Genomic DNA, 19,016 nt, shown 5'->3' with positions numbered 1-19,016 from the left:
CTTCTGGCTTTGACATTCTTGCCGCCCAAAAAAAAAAAAAAAAAAGATCCATTGTTATTGTAAAGTGTAACATTTAATGTTAGCAAACTATGAATGTAGCCTTTGTAAAACTATGAAGCACAACATATGTGCCAATAGAAAATAAAATGGCTACTATTCACTATGGACAGCCTACGTTTTTACATAAAATATGCTGGTCCAAGTAGGTTTCATTGCATTTTTAACAGTTTAGTGGATCTGTAGGCATCACATGACTTGAACCTGAGTGTTCTGCAATACAATTCAAACACTATAACTACAAAGTGAGCACACAATGATAGTTGCACATATGGATATAGATATGTAAGGGAAATGTATTTAATTATAAATCATATACACAAAGTTGTTATGTGGCATTTATGTAGTGCAAATAACTGCATGTAAATAATCATTTATTTGTTGAAATTTTGTCCCTGTGAATATCATTAGTGAGAAAAACAATACAAGTTGTTGACATCGTTCTGCCCTGTCCTGTCTATTTTACCTAGAAACTGCAGTGAAGTATGTTGAAGCACACATTTCCAATGAGACTGTGTTGGATATTGTTTGGTGAACTTGTATGGGATCATTCATTCATTTTCTTTTTGGCTTGGTCCCTTTATTAATCTGGGGTCGCCACAGCAGAATAAACCACCAACTTATCCAGCACATGTTTTACGCAGTGGATGCCCTTCCAGCTGCAACCCATCTCTGGGAAACATCCATACACACTCATTCGCACACATACACTATGGACAATTTAGCCTACCCAATTCACCTGTACCGCATGTCTTTGGACTGTGGGGGAAACTGGAGCACCCAGAGGAAACCCACACGAATGCAGGGAGAACATGCAAACTCCACACAGAAATGACAACTGACTCAGCTGAGGCTCGAACCAGCAACCTTCTTGCTGTGAGGTGACAGCATTACCTACTGTGCCACTGCGTCGCCATGGTATGGGATCAAAATCCTGCCAAATGTATCAAGGCCGTGGATTGAAAAATAATTTGTGTAAATCATAAAATTCACATTGAGTGTAAAATTAAATTTGCAAATGCTAAAAACTAAAATACAATGGTTGCATACTAAAAGATAATTTAACGATGACTAAATCTCTCCATAATATCAGACACTGAGAACTGTTTTGGAATGCAATAAAACAAACTTTCTAGTCTGAGTAGCAGACCTACAATAGAGCCATCATGTTAATGGGTAACAATGTTAAGTTCTGATTTATTTTGAATTTGACTGAAATCATTATTACCAGTAAATTGTGAGGACACTTTTGTTGACCTTTGGTGTTTTACTGCCAGAGTGGATCAAATCAGAGGATCACAAATAAAGAAGCAAACAGCACTTATTTGTGGCCTTTAGCCTTCTGACCACTTTTGATCTGGAAAGTTGCATTGTAAAAGACTGGGTAGACTACCTTTTCTGTCACAGAGCAAGTAGTTGACAGCCGACTTCAAAGGTACCAGTCACCTGCAAACCTCTGACTAAGAATCAAGCTCACAAGTCCAAATGGGGAAGGCATGTAAAAATGGCCACTCATTGACTCAACGACAATTGGTCTTCAACTAAAGAATAACTGAAAGCATAGTGTATCTGAAATAATCAAATATCCAAATGTATTCACTTTCGATGAATGTGATCCATTGCTAATTAGAAACGCAGTCTAAATTTCATGATCACATTAAAATTGGAGTCAGAAGCACTAGAAAAGGCTTACTGTACGTTCACACCGCGAGCCGGCGGCGATACGCGGCGATAAGCGGCAAGGATCAGCGCGGCGCGTCTTCGCCGGCGTGAGTGTCGAGGAGAGTTGAAATGAAGTCAACTTTATGGTAATGAGCTATGACGCAGTTCGGCGGCAAGCAATCAGAATGAAGACGTCCATCGCTTGATAGCAGTTCAGAGAACACAGACCTGTGAACTTTGGTTCCGACCACAGTTGTTCCCAAGGGTTTGATTATTGCGGTCGCCGGATTTCCAATTATTTACAATTTTTTCCTACAGGAACATGCATTAAATAAGTTACTGGCGAGTTACTGATGTTCATTAATGTTATATATTTATCTTAAAAAAGCGGGAATCTCACGCGATGTGACAGTACAAAACAGTACGTTACTGCTGCTTCAGGATATTTCAGACATATGGACACATATTGGATAAATAGAGCAAAGCCACACGAACTTGATCTTCTATTGTTGTATGAATTTGATAAGAAGTGCGCAACATTTTCACGCTAGAAACATGTTTTATGCAGGAATGTAACTGATATGATGCAACGGTTCCTTTAAATATGAGATTAATGTAGCGAGTTTTGACGTTCTCGCCGCAGGAGCTGAAGGCAGAGAGCGTTGTCGCCAAGGCGGCCAGATCGACCTTGGACGCTCTCGCCGCTTTCGGTGTGAACGTACGGTTACAGTCAGTTAACCTTGAAACGTTCATTAGATTCTGTTGATAGGCTGATAGAATGGACTTTTACAATAATGAGCATGAATCAAAAAATAATATGCGTTTTAGAATTCTATTGCACAAAACTAATAATTGCAAACACACTTTTTTTTTCTGTTCATATTTTAATATTTTATGTGTATAGTCTTTTCCCCTTCGTTCTTGTTCCCAAATTCTGCGCTTGCATTTTCAAAAGATACAGTTAAAGTTTAATTTATATCACTAGCAGGCTTCAGCACCTTAATTGGTTCACTAGTTGAGATTGACAGTGGCTGGTTTAGGTGTGTTTGGTTAAGGAGACCCAGAGGAAATGCAGTGCTGGTGATCCTCCAGGAACGTGGTTGAGAACCACTGTACTAGATGATCAGTATATCAGAACAAATTGGGCCTGCTGACCAACCAGAGCTCCTCATGTTTTTTTTTTCTTTAAGAGGAGCTTCATAGAACTAGGAAGTCAACCATGCTTTTAGAGAAACTTTAGAAATTCTTGTTTTATCTTAAAAAAGATGCATCTGAAACATGCTGCATTTATTTGATAAAGTGATCCTTAAAAATCTGAAACAGTGGCAATCTTCAGCTTTATAGTGTATGGTTGGCTTCACATGTCTCGACTGACAGAATGATTTACAAACTGCCTAAAAGGGATGAAGTGGAGCTGTCCAGATAAACCGGACTGAGAGTATTGGAATGAGTGCAGGGCAGGGAGTTTTAGAGACCTGGGAGTCGATTAACTGTGTATCAGACATAGACTGAGTTCTGCCCCTCTGCTGACGCTGAGCTACAGAGAGTCTACAGAACCTCCTTCAGTCTGAATGATGGATGTGCATTGTGCTTCCTCTGAAACCACATTAAAAAAGAGAGTGATGCACAAGGAACAATTGTAAATACACATAGCAGGGTGGGTTGACATCCATCAAAGAGAGAAATTTGCATAAATGATAGAAATATTCCTCAAGCACATCTTCTGTGTATGTCCTAAATTCAGACTGATGTTTTCGGCCCAAACTTCCTCAGCGGGATCTTTAGTTATACGCTAGATATCTGTCTGCACGCTTCATTAATAAGACGCGCAGACTAAAAACGCTGCCATGTATTCACTGAACCTCTGAACAAAGGCTAAAGATGATCAGAGCGCAGCTATTTGCAAACAGGCCCTCCTGGCTACAATCCCACAGCTGGGACAAAGTGTTTTATGAGCATTGATAAGAAAATGATTAATTTCAACACATTCGTAAGCTACAAGTCTCAAATAGCCTGTGCGAAGATAAGATAGCAAGGGACACAATGGTTAAGAAGTAGCATTGCGAAGCTAATTTATCATTTCCCTGACACACATGCCATAAGGCAAAACAAGCATTTTTAGGACACAGAAGAGCTGGGAGTGAGTCACCGATAAATAAGTGTAGCGTACAAAAATCACAAGTGGTCCTAGAGCTAGATTTATTATAAAAAATAGTTTATTATAAAAGTACATGAAAAGTCATAAACATTAACATATCTTGAAACAGACTGACAATGAGGGTAACTTTTGGAGAATTTGATCATGTTTGTCGTTCAGTTCCTTAACCATTGTTTTTTTTTTTTATAAAAGAAGTAGACCGGGGAAGTATGCAATGTTTGGTGGAGCCTTGATTGTCATTGTATCTTGTATCCAAATGGATGTTTTATTCATGCAATGTTTCTTGATTAAAAGATCCAGACATGAGCGGAGGGTTAATGTACATTTGGCAAGTGATCCATGAGTTTCAGAGAGTCTGAATTGTTTGGGAATCTAATTATATGTGATAAAAGATTCGTTTAACGTCGCAAGATTATAATTTTTTTTTTTTTTTTTGATATGTCTTATGTTATTCCAAAGTGATAGGGATTGATTCCTAAAGAATAGTTTACCTAAAATGAAAATCACCCCATAATTTACTCATCATCAGAAAATACAGTCTGGGTCGTTTAAATCTCAACCTGGCTTTTCCATGCTGTATAATGATGTTGGGTAGTGGCCGAATGCAGATCCTCAACGTCTTTGAGAACTTCTCGCAGATAATGCATTATATAAAATGCATTTACAACAGAGTTCCATGAACGGATGCATCTCCCAGGATCCACTTATCCCTGTAGGTGTAACTATACATTTTATTTTTTCCAAACCATCATGGTGTACACACTACAGTTCGATTCCTGTACTCCAGCAGCAAATACAGTCAGTCCAGATGTTCCAGTCACGGGAGTTAAGCAGAAAAAGATCACAGCAGTGCAACAATTTATGAACCAATCACACTGATTGTGCATTTGCATCTAAAATGGCAAGATGCAGTGTTTAGGAATGGTTTTAGAAAAACAAATCCTCCACCATATTGTTGTCAAATAAAAGTTGGCATGCCAACATGCCACTGTAAACAACAGAAGAGCTCAGATGCAAAAACCTCTAAGTGCCATCTGAAATTTCCATTGAATTTTTTTTCAGCTTCTTTTGTTTACTTTGAGACATTTTACTTTAAAGAAGACAAAAATGACTGCTCTTTTGCTATAAAAGTGAATTTACTGAACCTATCCACAGAAGCCTGATAAAAATGTTGATTTTAAGAAGAAAATTCAGATGGCATTTAGAGGTTTTTGCATCTAAACTCTTCAATTTTTATGAGTTCTTGGTCCACTGTTTTGGAACTGACAGAGTGTTGTTGTCTAAAATACATTTTATGAACTTGGCATTGCACATTAAGGGGTTGATCACATATTTTGACTGAAACCAAGTGGAAAAGGCAAGGTGTGCAGCACCCTTTATCCTTCTTTATACACAAAAGAGCAGTGAAGAGCAAGTTGTAATATGTTTTATTATTTTATTTATTTTAATGTATATATTTTCCTTTTTTTTTTGTATGACAAGTGGCCATTCATTTCTGCAGCTGATCATGACAAAACACTTATTCTTGTTTAAAATAATCAGAAAACAGCAAGAACTGGGGATTTGTTGCTCATTCTTGCTGTACTGAACTCTTATTGAACTGTGTCCTTAAAACTGAGTAATAACAGTTAACAGTTCGTTTACCAAATAAGACAGCAGCAAATACTACCCAACTCTGTTTTTGTTGTGTCAATCCTGCAGACTCCTCCATATCTGAGATCCCGGTCACTGTACTCGTGTTCAAACAAAAATGTCTGTACAAAGGACTCAAGATCTTCTCTTTTAATAAAATCCTCTGGCATTCACATATTCCCCCTCCCCCTTTTAAATCATCACCAGCATTAAGTTATCCCCATTTTTCGCTGGTGATGGGGCTTGTTACTCTCTCCACCACCACATGAACACTGGCATCACCTATAATGTTGTCTCCTGCTCATCAATCCTGACTGCAGCCTGTTCACAAAATGTACAGCCAGTACGCATGGGCACAAGATGGCCTACTTTCCCAATTCCCTTCCTTGTCTGGATCACTGGTGCCTCCTAACTAATCGGGCTTGTCTAACCCACCACAGTCTCCTGATTCAAAGCCTCCTGACACAGAAACCCCATATCTACCTCAGCTTCATGCTCTAGACCCTCCTCTGCACTACAATTCAAGTCCAACTATGCTCCATGCTCCAGGCCCACCTCCTCTGCACATATCTGGCTCACCTTCCTTCTCCCTGTTCCACCTCTGCTCAACCTCTCTCCTGGACAGTATTGGGTGCATCTGGAAGCTGCTCCTAGAGTGGGGTCTATGTTGTGATTGCCACACTTTATTTTGATGGTCCATTTGAGTATCAGTAGACTGTCTGCTTAATATCTGTTGATACTGCTCCTTCAACAGACCTCCAACTGATTATTAGAAACTTTGCAAGTACATGTCAACTTACACTAACCCTAACCCCAACCTAACAGTCCATGTATAATATATTTAGAATTTGTCACGTTAGGCGTGATCAAAACAAAAGCAAAACAGGAACAAAAAGATAGCGGATTCAAGTGCAGATTTATTTACAGTGCAAAAAACATAAAACAAGGCGTTCAAAGTACAAATAAACCACAAAATCAGAAACCAAAACAGAGACAAGGCTCAGGAAACAAAACTCGAAAAACTAGACTAAGCAAAAATACAAAAACACGATCAAGAACAAACAACTAAGAATATCAGACTTACTGCAGGACTGGGATCAAGACAGACAAGGTAGACAACGACGCGATGACAAACATAGGTGGAATGGTAGAATATATAGTCCAGATAATCAACGGTAACACAAAACAGATGTGATGGCAGGTCAGTGTAGGTGTTCCGGTGTGTGTGCGGGGCATGTATGAAAATGTAGTTTTTTCCTGGGGCACTGTAGCGCCTACAAAGTCCTAGAGCGCTACAGCGCCCTCAGGTGGTCACAGACGGATGTGACATTACCCCCCCTCTAAAGAGCGGCTTCCAGACGCTCCCAGACTGGTTCCAAGAGGGGGGGCGGAGCGGAGCAGGAACAAAGGGAGGGATGGGAGGGCCAGATTAGGGTCAGGCACTCCAGCAGGAAGCCAGGGTGCAGCCGGGGAATCAGTCCGAAATGGGGAGGACCACCAGGGAGGGGCGGGAGGGATGACCCACGGACAATCCTGCAGAAAACACAAGGCAGGGAACCCCAAGAGAGCCAGCAGGAGAGGCAACTGGACAGGAGCCGGCGGGACTGGAGGCAGCTGGACAGGAGCCGGCGGGACTGGAGGCAGCTGGACAGGAGCCGGCGGGACTGGAGGCAGCTGGACAGGAGCCGGCGGGACTGGAGGCAGCTGGGCTGGAGCCGGCGGGACTGGAGGCAGCTGGGCTGGAGCCGGCGGGACTGGAGGCAGCTGGGCTGGAGCCGGCGGGACTGGAGGCAGCTGGGCTGGAGCCGGCGGGACTGGAGGCAGCTGGGCTGGAGCCGGCGGGACTGGAGGCAGCTGGGCTGGAGCCGGCGGGACTGGAGGCAGCTGGGCTGGAGCCGGCGGGACTGGAGGCAGCTGGGCTGGAGCCGGCAGGGCAAGACCTCTGGGAGGTGCCGGCAGAGCAAGACGTCTGGATGGCGTTGGTAATGCCAGGAGCCGGGCTGGGACCGGCAGGGCGAGGAGCCGGGGTGGCGCCGGCAGGGCGAGGAGCCGGGGTGGCGCCGGCAGGGCGAGGAGCCGGGGTGGCGCCGGCAGGGCGAGGAGCCGGGGTGGCGCCGGCAGGGCAAGACGTCTGGTTGGTGCCGGCAGGGCGAGACGTCTGGGTGGTGCCGGCTGGGCAAGGAGCCGGGCTGGTGCCGGCAGGGCTAGACGTCTGGTTGGTGCCGGCAGGGCGAGGAGTCTGGGAGGTGCCGGCAGGGGGAGGAGCCTGGGTGGCGCCAGCAGGGCGAGGAACCTGGGTGGCGCCAGCAGGGCGAGGAACCTGGGTGGCGCCGGCAAGGCCAGAAGCCAGACTGGAACTGGCATTGTACTGCGCTCTGGGGCTGGAGCCGACACTGGCGGGCGCTCTGGGGCTGGAGCCGACACTGGCGGGCGCTCTGGGGCTGGAGCCGACACTGGCGGGCGCTCTGGGGCTGGAGCCGACACTGGCGGGCGCTCTGGGGCTGGAGCCGACACTGGCGGGCGCTCTGGGGCTGGAGCCGACACTGGCGGGCGCTCTGGGGCTGGAGCCGACACTGGCGGGCGCTCTGGGGCTGGAGCCTTCCTCCTCCTGCGCCGCCCTCGTCTGGTGGTTTGAGACGTGAGAACGGTGTCCTCTGGAGAAGGAGCTTGCTCTGGAACTGGAGCTGACACTGGCGGGCATTGTGGGCATAGGGCAGAGGCTGAAGTTTCACACAGCTCCAGAAGACTCTCCAGGGGCTCTGAGAAGGGTATTCTTCTGGTAACCCGACGCGGGTAAGTCCGTAACTCCAGTCCTGCCTCTCTCCTCTTTCCTTTAGTTAAATCAGCTGGCCCCGAAAATATCCCTCTCTGTTGCCATCTACTCAGGCCTCCCTCCTGAGGGTTCTCCTCCTTCAAGGCAACAGAGAGGGGGGAGCCAGCGATTAGCAAAGCCTCCTCCACAAACCGATACAGGTTCCAGTCATCCTCGTATGGCGGCATGCGTGACCGGACTGGTTCCAAAAGTCCTCCCCGAAAAAACATCATTAGCAAGATGTCACTGTGAGAGCTCTTCGCAGCTAATTGCAAAAACTCCTTTATATATCGCTCAATAGAGCGATCACCTTGTTTAAGGCGCACTATGATATTATCCACTGGATCCATTTATTGATCGCGTCGTTCTGTCACGTTAGGCGTGATCAAAACAAAAGCAAAACAGGAACAAAAAGATAGCGGATTCAAGTGCAGATTTATTTACAGTGCAAAAAACATAAAACAAGGCGTTCAAAGTACAAATAAACCACAAAATCAGAAACCAAAACAGAGACAAGGCTCAGGAAACAAAACTCGAAAAACTAGACTAAGCAAAAATACAAAAACACGATCAAGAACAAACAACTAAGAATATCAGACTTACTGCAGGACTGGGATCAAGACAGACAAGGTAGACAACGACGCGATGACAAACATAGGTGGAATGGTAGAATATATAGTCCAGATAATCAACGGTAACACAAAACGTTCGAGGTTACAGAAGTAACCCTTCGTTCCCCGAGGAGGGGAACGGAAGTGCCATGAATGGGAGGATTCGGATCAGAAGCCGCTTATCTGGAGAGTATTGAACGGGCCAATGAATGAAATTAATTGGCAGCGTAAGCTTGCGCAGGTGTGCGACATCTGCAATTATCTCAGCATATAAGCACACCTGAAGCCAGCAGACGCCATCCTTTTAAGCTGAAGAGACTTTCAAACAGCTAAGGGACAGTCATTATGGCGACGGAATATGGCACTTCCGTTCCCCTCCTCGGGGAACGAAGGGTTACTTCTGTAACCTCGAACGTTCCCCTTCGGTTGGGGAACTTCAGTGCCATGAATGGGAGAATATGGAAAGCGCCACAATGACTGCACCTTACCAACACCCCCGATGAGGAGATAGTCAAGCAAGCGTGACGCACCCACATCATGGGGGGCACGGTCCTCCAACGTGTCCCTGGCCCTAATTTATCCTACTTCAACAGAAGTTTTACGGATTTAGATATATTTTTTGGGAAGTCGTGAGCATCTAGATAATTCTAGGAAATACGACAGTACGTTGGGAAGCGTGCAATCCCGATAGGGAGGACGCTGCGGAGGCCATCCGTTACCCAAGGGGGGGATAGATGGCAGAATTTACCTATGGACTAGCCCTAAAAAGGGGGAGTACGCATAGCAAAAGAGTGGTTAGCGGAGAGGGAAGACACGGGTCCACCCAGGGGGGGGACTTAACCGTGGCGGAATAAGCATATGGGATCGCCTAGTGGGGATCACGCATAGCAGGCACCTATACCCAAAACGCGGGCTGACCAGCGGGCAGACCTACAACGTAGTGGGCCAGCAAGTGACTCCTCCGCTGAGTCAGTGCTGGGGGCCACGGAGGAATCTGCAGGGCTCACCTGACGGGGAACTTTACTGACAGATAAAAAAGGCGCACGTACCTCCGTGTTAGGGAGAATGGCGCAGCAAGCGTGTTTCAACACCCTACCGAGTTGTCTCCTCAATCACCAAAGGGTTATTCTAATACCCTTGAGGAAACCGGCTCCACTCGCAGATTGTAAAACCTTGCAAATGTGTTGGGTGTCGCCCAGCCCGCAGCTCTACAGATGTCTGTTAGAGAGGCGCCGCGTGCACGCGCCCAAGAGGATGCAACGCTCCGAGTGGAGTGTGCACGTACTCCCGGGGGACACGGCTGACCTAGACTCGAATAAGCGAGTGAAATGGCATCCACAATCCAGTGGGATAATCTTTGTTTCGATACGGCACTTCCCTGCTGCCGACCGCCATAACAGACAAAGAGCTGCTCAGATGATCTAAAATTCTGAGTACGGTCCACATAAATGCGCAGAGCGCGAACTGGACAAAGTAAAGAAAGGGCTGGGTCTGCCTCCTCCGGGGGCAGCGCTTGCAGGTTCACTACCTGATCTCTAAAGGGGGTGGTAGGAACCTTGGGCACATAACCGGGGCGGGGTCTCAGGATAACGTGAGAGTAATCCGGCCCGAATTCCAGGCACGAGTCACTGACCGAAAATGCCTCCAGGTCCCCGACCCTCTTGATGGAGGCCAACGCAACCAGCAGAGCTGTCTTCAGGGACAGAAATCTTAGAGATACTGATTCGAGTGGCTCAAAGGGATCGGATCGCAGACTCGTGAGAACGAGGGCGAGATCCCAAGAGGGCATGAGAGGGGGGCGAGATGGATTAATTCGCCTAGCACCCCTAAGGAACTGGATGACCAGGTTATGCTTTCCCACGGTGCCGCCAGCTACCGCGCTATGATAAGCGGAGATGGCGGCCACGTAAACCTTGAGAGTGGAGGGCGACAGCCTGCTGTCCAACTTCTCTTGAAGGAAAGAGAGCACAACACTAATCTGGCAATTTCGGGGGTCTTCTCTGCGAGAGACGCACCATTCAGTGAATAGACTCCACTTCAGGGCGTAGGCGCGCCTCGTGGAGGGGGCTCTAGCCTGAGTGATGGTATTAACCACCGCAGTCGGTAGGTTACCTAAGTCTTCCTCGCGTCTAGGGACCACACGTGGAGGTTCCAAAGATCGGGGCGAGGGTGCCAGATGGTGCCCTGTCCCTGAGAGAGTAGGTCCTCTCTCAAAGGGATCCGCCAGGGGAGGGCCGTCGCGAGGAGTGAGAGCTCTGATATCCAGGTCCGGTTGGGCCAAAGGGGCGCAACTAGCAGAACCTGTTCCTCGTCCTCCCTGACCTTGCACAGAAACTGCGCGAGCAGGCTCACTGGGGGAAACGCATACTTGCGCATGCCCCGAGGCCAGCTGTGGGCCAGTGCATCCGTGCCGAGAGAGCCCTCGGTCAGGGAAAAAAACAACTGGCAGTGAGCGTTCTCGGGGGAAGCAAACAGATCGATCTGGGCCTCCCCGAATCGCGCCCATATCAGCTGAACAGACTCGGGGTGGAGTCTCCATTCTCCAGGGCGTAACAGCTGTCGTGAGAGCGCATCGGCTGCACGATTGAGCGTGCCTGGGACGTGAATGGCGCGCAGCGATTTCAGCCGCGGGTGACTCCAGAGGAGCAGACGGCGGGCGAGCTGAGACATGCGGCGAGAGCGCATACCCCCCATGCGGTTGATATACGCCGCCGCCGCCGTACTGTCCGTCCTGACCAGCACGTGTTGCCGCTCCAGCACCGGTAAAAAGCGGTGGAGAGCGAGGAACACTGCCAACAGCTCTAGGCGATTGATATGCCAATGCAGCTGGGCACCCTTCCAGAGGCCCGCAGCCGCATGCCCGCGACACACGGCCCCCCAACCCGTGTTGGAAGCGTCTGTTGAAACAACAACATGGCTGGACGCCTGTCCTAGAGGCACACCGGCCTGTAGGAACGAGGGGTCGTTCCAAGGGCTGAGGGCGCGGCGACACAGCGCAGTAACCGAGACCCGGTGTGTGCCCGCGTGCCATGCGCGTCTGGGGACCCGATCGTGAAGCCAGTGCTGAAGTGGTCTCATATGGAGCAACCCGAGCGGCGTGACGGCGGCTGCGGATGCCATATGCCCCAGGAGCCTCTGAAAGAACTTCAGTGGGACCACTAGTTTGCTGTCGAGCTCCCTCAGACAGTTCAGCAACAGGCGAGCGCGTTCCTCGGAGAGGTGCGCTACCATGGTGATCGAGTCCAGCTCCATCCCGAGAAAAGAAATCCTCTGCACGGGGGCGAGTTTGCTCTTTTCTCGGTTGACCTGAAGCCCCAGTAGGCGGAGATGCCGAAGCACCTCGTCCCTGTGCATAATCAATTGCTCCCGCGAGTGGGCTAAAATCAGCCAGTCGTCGAGATAACTGAGTATGCGAATGCCCGCGAGCCGAAGGGGCGCTAGGGCACCCTCCGCGAGTTTGGTGAAGACCCGCGGAGACAGAGAGAGCCCGAAGGGGAGGACCTTGTACTGCCACGCTCGACCCTCGAACGCAACCCGCAGAAATTGGCGGTGGCGTGGAAGAATGGAGACATGGAAATACGCGTCCTTCAGGTCTATGGCTGCAAACCAATCCCGAGGACGAACGCATTGGAGAATGCGCCTCTGCGTGAGCATTCTGAACGGCAGCTTGTGCAGACAGCGGTTCAAAACGCGCAGATCTAGGATTGGCCGTGACCCACCGCTCTTTTTGGGTACGATGAAGTATGGGCTGTAAAACCCACTCTCCATCTCGGCTGGAGGAACCGGCTCGATTGCACCCTTCGCCAGGAGGGCAGCAATCTCCTCTCGCAAGACAGGGGCGGACAGGGGGTTGACCCTGGAGAAATACACGCCCGTAAACTTGGGGGGCCGTTTCGCGAACTGAATCGCGTAACCGAGTCTGATTGTGCGTATGAGCCACCGCGAGGGGCTGGCCCGCGCTAACCAGGCAGGCAGAGCCCTCGCTAATGGAGTCATCGCTACAATCGCTGACGTACCAGCGGTGGGGCAGCGCGGAGTGGGTGTGCTGATCCGGGAAGCACGAGGGTCCCGCGGAAAAGCTGGAGGAGAGCGATTCGCTCTGGCTCCGCACCCTGACTCCGGAGAGGGGGCTGGAGGGCTGAGGGAAGGGAGACCGTCCCCCCAGCGCTCGTGAGCCACTGGCGAAGCACGTAGAGTCTGCGAGCCGGAAGGCAGCGCGTCCCGGACTGGCAGAACTCGTGCAGTCACATCCGGGGAAGGGAAAAAGTGCTCTTTTACTGATGTTTTGGTGGCACTGAAAGTACCGTTGTTATCGGGGCCCCGCCCTCCAGCGGGGAAAGAGCAAGTTTCCTCTTCTCCGGATGGCCTGTCTCAGGGACGCTTCGCGGTCCGTTTACCGGACTTAACGGCGCCCTGGGCAGGAGGGGCTGCCTGCTTTCGAGGTGAACGCCGCGCCCGCTTGGCCGGAGGCGCAGGCGGGGGCGGGGCAGCACTCGTTGGCGGGCGCCCTCGGCGAGGAACAGCGGAGGTGGATGGCTCGGCGGGCGGAGCGGGCTTACGGCCACGCCGATAGATGACATTGCCCATCGCATCCGACTGCTCTTTCACCGCCTTGAATTCCTGGGTGAATTCACCGACGGTGTCGCCGAACAGGCCAGCCTGGGATATGGGCGAGTCAAGAAAGCGAACTTTGTCAACGTCGCGCATATCGGCCAGGTTTAGCCAGAGGTGGCGTTCCTGAACCACAAGTGTGGACATCGTCCTCCCCAGCGCACACGCGGCGGACTTAGTAGTCCGAAGAGCATAGTCGGTCGCGGTGCGCAGCTCATGTAATAAGCTTGGGTTGGACCCGCCCTCGTGCAGCTCGGCCAGCGCCTGCGCTTGGTAGCGCTGGTAGGTGGCCATCGCGTGCAAAGCAGAAGCAGCCTGGCCCGCAGCCTTATAAGCTCTGGCTCCGAGGGAGGCAGACAACCTACAGGCTTTGGACGGGAGGCGGGGCAAACCCCGCCACGTAGAGGCGCCGCGCGGACAAAGATTGACCGCGATAGCGCGCTCCACTGACGGGATCGCCTCATACCCCCTGGCAGCTCCGCCGTCAAGGGCGGTGAGGGCGGAGGCACTCGCAGCACGGGCAGAGAAAGGTGCCCTCCAGGACTGCGTGATCCTACTGTGCACTTCCGGGAAGAAGGGGACGAGAGGCTTCGAAGGCTTCGCCTTCTGGTCCTCTACGTAGCACCCATCTAGTCGGTCCGGCCGCGGAGCTGGGGGATAAACCATCTCCAACCCCACGGCCGAAGCAGCCCGGGAAAGCACGGCTAACATGTCCGCTTCAGGATCCGATTTGACAGCGCTCACCTGCCCGGAGGGGGCGAGCGGGTCCGGATCTTCGTCGGACAGTGAAAGCCCACCCTCCGATGCCGCGGAGGACATCTGATCTCCGGTGTCAGCGAGTGTGAGAGCTACCATCTGGTTAGACGGATCACTCTCACCACCCGAAGCTTGGATGGAGCGCCGTGAGGAGCGAGAGGTCCGCGAGCCCGTGGGCGGCGGATTAGCTCCCGCTGAAACCCTCAGATCTGCCCGAGCGCCCGCTGCTTTTTTAGAACAGGAGGCAACTGGGGTGGCTCGCTCTCTTGCGAAAGTTAGCCGCGATCTTAGCTGTGCAACGGTCATGGCATCGCAATGACGACATGAACCGCCCGCGAGCACCGCATTAACATGCTGGACCCCCAAACATGCAATGCAGTGATCGTGTCCATCATCCGGAGACAGGAAACCCCCGCATCCAGAAACGCACAGTCGGAGCGCCATCCTGAAAAGGACGTGCTGCACGACTGTGTTGCTCTTTTAGGAAAGTTGCAACTATACGCACCGCTCTGGAGGACCGGACCCAAAGAACCGCAGGCAAGGGAGTAACCCAGCTCGACCGTCTGCCACCGCGAAGACCCACTCTGGACCGGGAGACACACTCGTTCGCTCTGAAGTGCTGATCAGCAAGAGGAACCCTCATCGACTCACTCAGAAAGGATCTGAAGCGAAAAGGATGGCGTCTGCTGGCTTCAGGTGTGCTTATATGCTGAGATAATTGCAGATGTCGCACACCTGCGCAAGCTTACGCTGCCAATTAATTTCATTCATTGGCCCGTTCAATACTCTCCAGATAAGCGGCTTCTGATCCGAATCCTCCCATTCATGGCACTGAAGTTCCCCAACCGAAGGGGAACAGATGTGATGGCAGGTCAGTGTAGGTGTTCCGGTGTGTGTGCGGGGCATGTATGAAAATGTAGTTTTTTCCTGGGGCACTGTAGCGCCTACAAAGTCCTAGAGCGCTACAGCGCCCTCAGGTGGTCACAGACGGATGTGACAGAATTAGTCTTTTTAGAATTAGAATTAGTGACTGTCTTCTCCTGTTTTTACCCTTGCCTGCCTGACAACTCAAAGCTCCATTTGTCACATTCTAGTTCATTACAAGTAATTACATCAAATAAATGGTTTCATCAAACAGTCATTTGGAGGAAAGTTGTTCTAGTTACCAGAAAAAAAAGCAAACCAAAAAAATAAAATAAAATAATTTATTAATGTTTTTGCAGCACCTTTGATTAAACAATGCAGTTGTGGTAATCTTAAAATACATTGAAACTACAAAAGCACTAATCCACAGAATATGTTAAGCAGTTTATTCCTGTGAATGTTTTAGAAACAACAAACATGCATTATACTGTAACAAAATCCAGTGTGTTGCTTGAATGTGACGTTTTTTTTTTGTTTGTTTTTTTTGTAAATTGTTTCAGAAGGTTCTACCATATGTCACTAAGGGGAACTGTTGATAAAATGCATTAGCTGCTGTTCAAAATGCCATTATTCAGATACTAATGGAAACCAGTTATATAATCACTCATTAGTTTAGAACAAAGATCATTAAAGAGGTGATAGCTGATTGTGTGCTCTGGGCCAAAGGGGAACTCTGGTGTCAGAATCACAGTTTATTGTTGTCGGGTTTAATTAAGATTTTATCTTGGATTAATCCACTTACATAAAGTTGCCCTCCCGGTCGCTGTCTCTGCAGATGGCATGAAGCGCAAAGAGGAATATTGTTTGTGGATGGAGGGTTGAAGGGAGGCAGAAAATGTCTTTGTAGAATTAATGGCAACACCACAGAACAAGCCTTGCAGCGACAACAAATCAAACTTACCCGAAGACTGCTGTGTGTTACAAATTATATAGTGGCTGACATTATACACTTCTAATGAAATAAAAGGTTCAGTCAGCGAACAATTGGTTATGCTTTATAAAGCTCAGTGTGACACATGGCCCTGTGAATGGAGACCTCACTCAGTTATGGTCTGTTTACACCTTTAATGTGGCTCTCGTTCTGCTAAATAAAATGAGCTGCATATATCTAAACATAGCAGTGCTGTATGAGCTGAAGAGTAATATAGAGTCTCTTTGAAGTTTCCATCATGAGTGTTACCGCTCTTAGCAGTGTCTCTTATTGTGGCGTGAAATACAGCAATGCAGCCTATTTGCATAAAAAAAGCAATGAGCTCAGACTGTTGGACACAACTATTTTGGCAGCTTGTAAAGCAACTTGTAAAATTTTCATTAGTAGATACCATTGTCAATGTCTTGTGCTGTGTGAGTCAGAAGTTCAACCATCCTGTATGGAGATCTGGTAACGTTGTTTTTTTTTTTTTTTTTTTTTTTTTTAATCTAAACAATCCAAAAATCTTTTTGCATTTTAATTTTGCTGACATATTTGTATGAGCAAATCCCTCCTTGGACAATGACAATAACTAACTGTGATAATTATACTAAATACTTTGCAAAATGAGAAGACTGATTACTACCCACTCTTGTGCAGGCGCAAAAACACAGCTCTCGTTTCATCTGTTTGGTGTGCTTATAGGTTGCCTACAGCTTGGTCCAGACCTGATCCAACACCAGGCGAAAACACAGTTGGGTTTTTGGTAGTGTTTTGACATCAGTTTGGCGTGTCTCTGCCCTAACATATATTTACTCCTGGATAAAGGACTATCACCTTCAAATCAATCTTCAACTCAATCCAAAACAGAACAGCTGGTAATCCAAGCCAATATTAAGGCAAGGCATGTTTATGTATATAGCACATTTCATACACAAATTCAAATTGTTTTACATGAACAAGAATAAAAGAAACTAGAAAATAAAAAAGATATCATTAAAATAATTTAAAAAGATTAAAACTGATAAAAACAGATAAAAATGTGTTAAAACATGTTATAAAACAATGGAAAAGAAAAGAATGACATAATAGTGCGATCTATCGGATATAGCACATTGCTCATTCAGTAAAGGCACAGCTAAACATGTGTTTTAAGTCTTGATTAGATTATGCCTAATGTTGGAGCACATCTGATCATTTCTGGAAGCTGATTCCTGCAGTAGGGGGTGTAGTAGATGAAGGCCGATTTACCCTGCTTTGACTGAGATCTTCCTACTGACCTGAGTGATCTGTGGGGTTTGCATTCATTGAGCATATCTATATTGTATTGGGCTCCTAGGCCATTTAGTGATTTATAGACAAGTAGTAATACTTTAAAATCTATTCTGATTTTAACTGGGAACCAGTGTAAAGACCTGAGGTGTGATGTGCTTGGATTTACTGGTTCTGGCAGCAGCATTCTGGATGAGCTGCAACTGTCTGACTGTCTTTTTGGGAAGGCCAGTGAGGAGTCCAATACGGTAATCCATCCTGCTGCTGATAAAAGAATGAACAAGCTTCTCAAAGTCTTCACTAGAAGCAAAGCATCTAATTCTTGGATTGTTTTTAAGATGATAGTATGCGATTTACTTATTGCTTTGACATAACTAAAACTTCGATCTCATTATAAAATTCTTGATTTTATTGTTTGTTGTTTGACCCTTAGTGCCAAGGTACACATTCACCTTGAGAACTTCATCTCCCTTCCCAAATGCAATGACTTTAGTTTTCTTTTTGTTTAACTGAGGAAAGTTTTGGCACATTGTTATTAATTTCATCAATGCATTGGCAGAGGGTGTCAATGAGGCTGAAGTCATAGGGGGTAAGGCGAAGTAGATCATCAGCATAGGTTTGGTAGGAGATTTTTTCTTTCTTATTGTTTGGCTCAGTGAGAACATATAAAGGTTGAACAGGAGAGGTGCCCGAATTGAATCTTGTGGGACTCCACATGTCATGGGTGTCCACTTCGACCTATGGTCATCTATACTGACATAGTAACCTCTTCCTTCAAGGTAAGATCTGAACCATTTGAGGACTGTCCCAGCCAGCCTAACCCAGTTTTCCAGCCTATCCAGAAGTATGCTGTAATCAAATGCAGCACTGAGATCAAGCAATACTGGCACTGTTAGTTTACCTGAGTCCATATTTAGGCAAATATCACAGATTATCATTATAAGGGCTCTATCTGTACTATGATAACTCTGAAACTAGATTGAAAATTGTTTAAACATCACTTGGAGCTTAAGTATGTTAACTTGGTTAAAAACAACATTTTCAATGATTTTGCCAATGAAAGGGAGATTTGAAATTGGCCGGTAGATATTCTGTAGGGTGCTACACTGGTTGCTCTTTTTCAAGTGGGATTTAACAACTGCAGTTTTGAGCGAGTTTGGAAAAGTCTCTAATTATTCGTTTTACAGCTGGGCATGTGCCTGGTGAAGAACATAGGTTTGATTTGTTAACGACCAACTGGATTTTACAGACGGCATACGTTCTTGATCATGCAGATTTCCTCTATATATCATTTGAGATAAATAGATTCTCATATCAGACCACGCAACTCAACTACTTGCCTAAGCTCTTGCCTTGTCAAGGATGAATTGTTGCAATTCTCTCTTGCTGGCATCCCAATCAACCCTACCAAGCCTCTACTGTACTGCTGATCCAAAATGTGGCAATGAGAGTGATCTTTAACAAACTGAAAATAGTGCATGCATGTCACACTTACATCCATTAACCTACACAGGCTGCTAACATTTAGCTACAAAACAGCCACTGGGTCTGCACCCCATTACTTGAACAAACTTTTGTAGGCTTATGTGCCTGGCATGACTTTTTTTTTCT

General features: G+C 47.7%; 1 long non-coding RNA gene across 1 annotated transcript; it reads left to right on the top strand.

The window, feature by feature from the left end:
* Positions 1-4,312: 4,312 nt before the first annotated feature.
* On the top strand, positions 4,313-16,647 carry LOC147844359 (uncharacterized). Its single transcript, XR_015491731.1, has 2 exons — positions 4,313-6,359; positions 15,306-16,647. It is a non-coding gene; the product is annotated as an uncharacterized LOC147844359 (long non-coding RNA).
* Positions 16,648-19,016: the final 2,369 nt, after the last annotated feature.

The sequence above is a fragment of the Danio rerio genome, chromosome 5 (genome assembly GCF_052040795.2).
Source record: "Danio rerio strain M-AB ecotype USA chromosome 5, GRCz13ab, whole genome shotgun sequence".
Taxonomy (NCBI): domain Eukaryota; kingdom Metazoa; phylum Chordata; class Actinopteri; order Cypriniformes; family Danionidae; genus Danio; species Danio rerio.
Note: the sequence above shows the minus strand (reverse complement) of the source record. Positions and strands in the feature narration are given on the sequence as shown.